The sequence below is a fragment of the Ambystoma mexicanum genome, chromosome 7q, assembly GCF_040938575.1.
Source record: "Ambystoma mexicanum isolate Mex_15411 chromosome 7q, UKY_AmexF1_1, whole genome shotgun sequence".
In the NCBI taxonomy this organism is placed as follows: Eukaryota; Metazoa; Chordata; class Amphibia; order Caudata; family Ambystomatidae; genus Ambystoma; species Ambystoma mexicanum.
Genome location: NC_090941.1, coordinates 855,589,623 through 855,598,541, shown reverse-complemented (window position 1 = coordinate 855,598,541; position 8,919 = coordinate 855,589,623).

The following is an 8,919-nucleotide window of genomic DNA, read 5'->3' as shown; positions in this document are numbered from 1 at the left end:
TGCAGGACCAGGGCCTGGGTCTCTGGTGTGAGGACCAGGGCATGGGGCTCTGGTGTGAGGACCAGCCCCTGTGTCTCTAGTGTGAGGCTGTACCGTGCTCTGGTAAGGACGATATTTCATTTCTTCTTTCTCTACTTGCAGGCGCGGTGGAGAAGGTGGCAGACTTGTGGTGGGTGAGGAAAATGGGCCTGGGGTACGGGGCAGTTTACTTTACACTATGTACGGTGGTTTTTAAACGTTGGGGCTGGCCCGCCTGAGGGGGGCAAATCATGTCCAGGGGAACAAAAGGCTCTTCCTAAAGGGAGTATATGCACTGTTTTTAATAGAAAATAAAAGCAGATATGGCACCTGGGGGAAAGTCTCAGCAACAGCATTTTTACTCAGGGGAGGGGGATGTTATGGGTCCAGGTAAGGGCAGACCCCCACTCGCATGCACACCAGAGACTCAGATGGCTTGTTGGAAACTGGTGCACGGGGAGCCATACGCCTGCTTTTATTAACCCCGGTCACATGGTCATCCATGTGACACTATTAGCCCTGAGCAGTGCAGCCAACCACAACATCCCATGCTAAGTATAACGACACCCAAACCAATACGTAACTTTAAACACAACATAGTAAACTGCTGCTTCACATGCCATCACCCTCGGTCATTCTTGTCCTAGTGCCCTTTTCTGGAGCTGGGCTTTGTTCCGCAGTCTTCTCCTGGTTGCAGCACGCGCGCTTCTAGCTGGGGGCATCCTGTACCCCACCACTTAGGAAAAACGCATCTTCATCATCCAGCTCGCATACACGGTCAAGTCTCCTCTAGACCGCCGGCCCAGGCCACTCCCATTCTTCACTCCCGGTTGCTATCTAGGCTGCCACATCAGCAGGCTGGGTCTTCCATGGATCCGCCATCTTGGTGACACTTAATGATGGCCACGGGGTCTGACTTGTGGCATCGCACGCACTGCCGCCCCATCACCAGGCACCCTCCGATGTGCGCATTACTCCACTACAATACTCGTATGTCCGATAGGCCGCTTCTTCCATTCCGGTTTTTGAGGCTGTCACACTTCACCCGCCATTCTTCTTGCTCTGCCCTCGGACCGCATACACTTCACCCATCTTCAACCCCTTGATGGTATCCTCCATCATAGCCAACCACGTCGTGACCAGCTCACGGTCTCTTCCCTACACTAACATCCTTCATAGGGGCATCCCTGGCTCATTCAAGATCTGAGTGCAACTTGTTGAAGTGGCATGCCTGAATTATTTGCCCTCTGAGCTCTCCCTCTTCATCCACGAAAGCACAAATAGCAGCCATCAGGTGATGCCTTGTGTTAAACAAGTCAAGGGACTCATGTGGGCCCTGGGTCGCTTGCCGCAATCTAAACCTTTCAATGTCAGTGTTCTCCATTGGTGCAAAATATTCTGTAAGTGCCTTTCTCGCCTTTTGGTATGTTCCAGCTCCTGGACATCACTCCTGTCATTCCTGGCATAAAACAGCTGTAGGGTCTTCCTTTTCGCATCAACCACTATCTCAGCTGCCTCATAAAACATGTCCAAACTATCTAGCCAATGCGCCCAGTTGGCCCCCAGAAATGTAGGGCTCCCTTTCATATCAACCTGTACTACTGGGTGGTTATGAAACAGGGGACCTTGGGGTTGGACAGGCCGCCCACTCCCTGTATTGGTGCTGGAGTGTTGCTCGCCCTCTGACTGGGCCTTCCTATATTGCTCAGCCCTGGCGTACTAAATTAACACATTGCTCCCCATTGTTTAGTGGGCTTCCCGTTTCCCTGTTCCCACTAAACCTGGGATCTCTGTCATTCGCTCTCTCTCTCCATCGCTGTGCTGCCCTTCTTTAACCTGGCCGGGGGAGTAGAGGGGGACCTTGACCCACCGCCCAAGCACTCTCATGGATGAGAGCTGCGCAGGCGAGATAGCATCACACCTCACTGGCAAAAGTACCTGGGAGTCTTATCAGCTGACTTGTTCAAACGACTTCCTCCTCTCTGGATTGGTCTGCTCTTCCGTCTTTAACCAGAGCCTCCTCTGCGGGTCTGGGCCAGACCATACGAGCACCCTCTTAACAATGGGTGCGGTAGGCAGGGAACTTCACCACCAGCTGTCTCACCTGGCTCTTCCTGGCCACAGTGCAGCAACACGGCCCTCCTCCGCATCCACTAAAACCTCCTTGCAGCCATCACAGTCAGCAGCACACGTGGGCTTCCTTGCACACGCACCAGGTTCACCGGCAACGTGTCCCCTTAAAAAAAAGTCTCGCCGGGAACCGGCGGTTTTGGCTTACTGCACAAAAAACCAGACTCATTTAAAAGTGGAAAAGGTCGCTTTAATGTGACAGGCCAAAGCTTACAATTAAACGCTTACCTGGCTCACTGGCCTTACAACTAAAGACATATTTCAAACAACCAAATAAATAATTTAACATTCTCATATTTTACCCAACAATTAAATAATTAATTAAAGCCCTTTCCTCCCTAACTATCCCTTGGACCATACCGTCTCCTTACCCCTTTTCCAGGCGTCCCGCTTTCTCCCCGGGGCCATGCCCCTCCAGGCTCAATACCTGTTCCCCCGTGGTGGCCCGATTGTGCAAACAGCGCCACCCCATCCTTTCCCGTGTCATTCCCCCATTGTGCTTCCCTCCCCCCACATCAAAAGGGGCCATGCCCCCGGAGCCCAGGACCACTTCAATACCCATCATAGTCCCCTCTACACCAAACTCCCCCTTCCTATGACCTGCAGCCAGTCTGACCTGCCACATCAGCAACAAATTTTTACATTACAACTTCACTGATGCCCCGACCTGTCACACAAAACTACCATATAATAGCTCCTTAACAGACCAAAAAAACCCCGTAATAACTTGACATGGGATGTAAAAAAAACCCTGCCGAAAACAAGTACAATGGTCCCCCATCCCCATTTAATAAAACCAGACACCAGACCTAACCCAAAATGAAGGGGTGGGAGGGCGGGACAATCACCAAGTCCAACCGTCGCCTGCCTCCCAAACCTTCCCTGGCCCTTAAATACCCTAGGGAGGCGCTCTGCCCCCCACGGCCACTCGCTGGCCGTGTGCAGCGCCAAAAACATCCCCGCGGGGAAACGCTTCGCGTTCCCCCCCGGGTCTCCCCTTTTGGCTTACTGCACAAAAACCCAGACTCATTTAAAAGTGGAAAAGGTTGCTTTAATGTGACATGCCAAAGCTTACAATTAAACGCTTACCTGGCTCACTGGCCTTACAACTAAAGACATATTTCAAACAACCAAATAAATAATTAAACATTCTCATATGTTACCCAACAATTAAATAATTAATTAAAGCCCTTTCCTCCCTAACTATCCCTTGGACCATACTGTCTCCTTACCCCTTTTCCAGGCGTCCCGCTTTCTCCCCGGGGCCATGCCCCTCCAGGCTCAATACCTGTTCCCCCGTGGTGGCCCGATTGTGCAAACAGCGCCACCCCATCCTTTCCCATGTCATTCCCCCATTGTGCTTCCCTCCCCCCACATCAAAAGGGGCCATGCCCCCGGCACCAGAAAAACCCTCCCCGAGGTGTTCTTTCTGCCCCACCCCCCCACCAATTTTCCTACCTCCAACTCCTCAACCAATCTCCCAACCAAGAGCTCAAGTCTGCCAGATAATGATTGTTCCCCCAAAAACCGGAAAGTTTACCCATCCTCTCTACATCTCATCAGTCCTTCCTAAACCATCTCCTTATGGTCCAAAACCTGCACTGCAACCAATGTACAAAATTCTACCATCTCTATGTTTATCCCCTACCTTGCCGGCTCTAACGGACCCTCATTTCTCGCTCCCCTCCCACTCTCTGTGGCAAACACTTAGTCCCCACTACAGTTGCTTGAGGCCACACTTGTTGTACCCATAACAAAAAACCCTTTTTATTTTCCTAAGAAGAGCCACACCCGTATCCCTTACCTGTCATGATGCCTACCCCCGGAGCACCAGGCCAGGCCCAGCACCCCCGGGAGCAGGCATCATGCCCCCGGGTAAAAGCCCAGCGGCCCCTTATAGGGGCTCTTTGGACTCTGTCCTGGCGCCGTTGGCGCCAGGCTCATGTTGGACATCAGTCCTGGCGCCATAGGCGCCAGGCTCATAAAGGAAGGTGTTTTGTGCACTTACCTGATGCACACCATGCTGCAAGATTCAGGCCTCCCTGAGACCTGAAAGGGACTATTTTTTCATTGGGACTATTTTGCCACTCGGGCGTGGCCAGGGAAGGATACTTTCCTGGAACTACTTTAGGGGCTATTTAAGCCACGCCCAGACAGTAGCTCACGCTTCGCGTTGTTCTGCATCCAAGCAGCTGAACGCTCACCGTGTCTGCTCCTGCATCTGGTCTCCAGCCACACCCGCCTCGATCCTGGAAAAACCTGTAAGGAAAGAAGAGAAGAGAAAGGTGAAAACCAAGAATTTTACCGAACTTCTTACCTGCATCCGGAACCTCCACGCCAGCGTTCCTGAGAAAAGACTTTCATTTAAAAGCACAGCGTTGCTCGCTGCAGCACCGTGCTTCACTCACCTGTCCTCGGGAGTTCTTCTGGCTCCACCCGACTGTCTGCACCGGTCACCACATCTCTGCGCCTAGGGGAGAGAAGAAGAGACAAAAGGTGAGCAGAAGGAACATAAGAGGAAAGCCTAATTTTCCGCCATAACACTTACCGGTCTTCTGTTGGTGGACCATTCCTCATTTTGGGTCGGTGCCGCTTCGTTGGCAGGTACCGCACCCCGGCCCCTATGGGGAAAGGACAAAAGACATTACTGGAGGAATATAAAGACATTAAGAGGGATCGCCCCCATCGCTAACTCACCTGAGTTTACCATCGGCAATTCAATCCCTCAACGCATCGCCTTCATTCTGCACCTGAAATAAAGGACAGATCATAGGTTAGGAAGGCAACAGAAAAGGAGGCTCAACACTTGAACTTTTGTAATCTTCATACTTACGGCGTTCCGCCCGGAAAAGTCAAGTGGATTTTGCCAGCGCCATTCTGAAAACCAGTGAAGTAACTGGACTAACACGCGCCCCTGCACCAGAAGCAGGATGGAGAGTTCATCCTTTCAAACCATAAGGTGAGCTTCAACCGGGGATTTCGGAGGAAGTTAGAGAAGAACGAAGGGGGGAAAGGGGGAGCAAGCACACTATTCTGCAGACTGTTAATCCCCTTTCTCATCTGCAGAAGGATATTCCTACGGGCCAGACAAGCAAGATTTGAGGGTCCTGTTCAGTCGGTGTTCCGAGTTCTGCGCATCACGCTCGAAGAGGCCACAGCAACCCAGACTAGACCAGCGCCTCCGTGGGAGTCAGGTGAGCATTACAGAACGCGAAGCCTTCCTACAAATTCCCACCCAGGCGCTATGGAAACTTCTGAGACTGATCAGTTGGCCCAACTACTGGGGGAATTATGGGCCGAAGTACACGCCGCTCGTCAAGAGACTAATGCTCTCAGGAGGGAAGTGATTGTATCAAAGGAAAGAACTGATGACCTGGCTAGACAGTTTTTGCAAGGTCAAGCTGGACACACTCCTCCACCCGGTTCCGGGGGGAACCCCGCTCCTGTGGTTCCCAGTAACCCTGTGCAGATTAATCTACCTGGAAACATGCCGCTGGCCCCACCCGAACGCTTTGCTGGGGAGCCCAAAGGATTCGCCATATTCATGAATCAGTGTCGTTTACACTTCCTATGCAGACCTGGTGCCGTCCCTAATGACCAGACCAAGGTAGCCTTGTATTGTCATATCTCTGCGGCTGTGCTGCCGATTGGTCAGTTCCACTGGTTACTCAAGATGACCCGATTCTCCGTGATTTTCAAGGATTTCAAGCAAGCATGGAAAGGTTATTTGCTCGACACTCTCAGGGGCAGGCTCTGGATGACGAACTCCTATCCCTGCGACAGGGCAGTCAGGACCTCCTATCCTACATTGCAACCTTTAATAGACTAATTGTGGAAACTGGGTGGCCAGAGGATAAAAGAATCACGTTATTTTATCGGGGTCTACGCGGAGAACTTAAAGATGTCCTGGCCCAAGTTGTAAATCTGCCCTAAGAATGCACTGAATATATAGACTTAGTGGTCCAATTGGATCACAGACTTCAAAACAGAAAAGCAGATCAGTCCAAGTTTGAGACCCGGGTGTGGGTCAAGACCCACGCTAACCCCAAGGGTGCTGATGTCTCTGAGCCTATGCAAATCGGAGGGGTTAAAGGACCTTTAACTCAAAAAGAATGTGAAAGAAGATGGCAGATGCAATTATGTCTTTATTGTGGGTCCTCTGGACACTTTCTACGAGATTGCCCGGCAAAACCGCCCAAGAAGGTGGTAGGAGCCGCTGATAAAAACCATGAAGACTCTGTTTCGGGAAACGACCACGCCCGACAAGCGTAGGGGTCCACTTGCCGAGCTTGAAAACTAACTCTCAGACCTCGCATTTCATTGTGCCAATGGTCCTCGTAGATCCGGAACAGCCTAAGCGGTTGCATGCAATAAAGGCATACATCGATAGTGGGGCTATAGGAAATTATGTGGATCGTGAATTGGTCTCCAGGATTAACCTCCCTCTGCGTCCTAAAACCAGCAAAGATGTCATCACCACAGTCGATGGAACCGAAATTGCCTCTGGACCGGTAACACATTCCACTGCTGAGGTGACACTTATAGGTCCGGACAGCCATCGGGAGGCAGTTGTGTTTGATGTAATCAAGTCTCCACAGTTTCAGGTTATTCTCGGAATCCCTTGGTTAGAGACACATAATCCTCGAATTGATTGGCGAGCGAAGAGAATAACCTTCCCGGATTGTGCACAAACCTGCTACCCAGAAAATCTGAAGATTAGTCTAGCGTCTGTAACCTCTATCTCCATGCAACTACCTCCGGAATACCAAGACTTTCAGGACGTCTTCCAAAAGGAACAGGCCAACACGTTACCTCCCCACAGATCGTACGATTGCCAAATCGATCTGGTGCCCGGTGCACAACCCCCTTGTAGCAGGATTTATGCCCTTACTGAACCTGAGAATCTGCATTTGGGACAATATTTAGATCAATACCTAGCCAATGGTTTCATTCGCCCGTCAAAGTCTCCGGCATCCTCGGCTTTGTTCTTCGTGCCCAAAAAAGAAGGCGACCTTAGAATTTGTATCGACTACCGCGCATTGAACCAGATAACTGTTAAAAACCGTTACCCTCTGCCTCTGATCCCTGAACTCCTTGACCAGGTGAAGGACGCTTGCGTATACACCAAGTTAGATCTCCGGGGGGCTTATCATCTGGTGCGAGTAAAAGAAGGCGACGAATGGAAAACGGCCTTCCGTACAAAATATGGATTATTCGAATACCAGGTGATGCCTTTCGGGTTGTGCAACGCGCCTGCTGCCTTCCAATTCTTCATGAACGATGTCCTTCGGGAACTCATCGATGTTTGTGTTGTTGTATATATCGATGACATTCTTGTGTACTCCTCTTCGGAATCTGATCACAGAAGGCATGTCAGGGCCGTCCTTGAGAAATTGCGCCAGCACAAACTGTTTGCAAAGCTGCAAAAGTGCGTTTTCCATACCACCGAGGTTGAGTTTCTTGGATTCATCCTGACACCTAAAGGGGTCCGCATGGACTCACGAAAAGTGGATGCCATCCTCAAATGGCCATCACCTAGTTCGGTGAAAGGTGTCCAAAGAATGCTTGGTTTTGCTAATTTTTATCGCAGATTTATCCCGGAATTTTCACGTGTGGTACAACCCATCACTGCACTCTTGCGAAAAAATAAACGCTTCGAATGGACCGAGGAAGCCGAACAGGCCTTTCAGGAATTGAAAGCTAAATTCACGTCTGCACCTATTTTGAAGCACCCGCGTCCCGATCTCCCATATATAGTCGAAACAAGATGCGTCCAGCTTAGCCATGGGAGCTGTCCTGTCGCAGAGAGACCCTGAAACCAACCAACTGCACCCCGTAGCATTTTGGTCCAGAAAGTTCTCGCCGCCTGAGGTAAATTATGCAATCACCGACAAGGAATTATTAGCCATTAAGTCCACCTTTAAGGCTTGGCGGCATTATCTTCTTGGCGCCAGGCATACCATCACCGTGATCACTGATCACCGAAACTTACAATATTTAAAAACTGCCAAGTCTCAATCGTCACGTCAGCTCCGATGGGCTTTGTTCTTTGCTGAGTTCGATTTTGTAATCACTTACCACCCCGGCTGTAAGAATGGCAAAGCGGACGCGCTATCTCGAATAGGAATAGGAGAAATAGACACAAACTCAGAACCTGTGCCGATAATTCCCGAACAAAGAATTTTGGGGATAACCTCTTTACAAACCCTTGAAGACATTCAAGCACGGGTAAAACAACTCCTGGACTCTACAGCCTTGCAGGATTGGATCCAAAGGGGGTCTTACTTTTCAGTCAACAATGGCCTACCTTACTTCCAAGGACGCTTATTTCTGCCAGAAAAGGAGTTGCAAGAACTGGTTATTTCCCGTCATCATGATACCCTGATGGAACGACATCCTGGCATTGCCAAAACTGAGGAAAAAATTAAACGACAATTCTGGTGGCCTTCCTGGCGAAAGGATATTAAATCTTTCGTGATGTCCTGTGGAGTTTGCGCCCAAAACAAAGGCCAAAAGACAAAACCCGCCGGTCTTCTTCAGCCTTTAGACATTCCACCAGCACCTTGGCACACCTTGTCACTAGATTTTATCACGGACCTGCCCCCTTGTAATGGATACAATACTATTCTGGTTGTGGTGACTTTATTTTCCAAGATGGCCCATTTTATTCTGTTGAAAGGATTACCTTCAGCTTCTGTCCTAGCCAAGGAATTCCTCAAAAATATCATCCGTTTGCATGGATTCCCATCCATACTAGTCTCCAACCGGGGA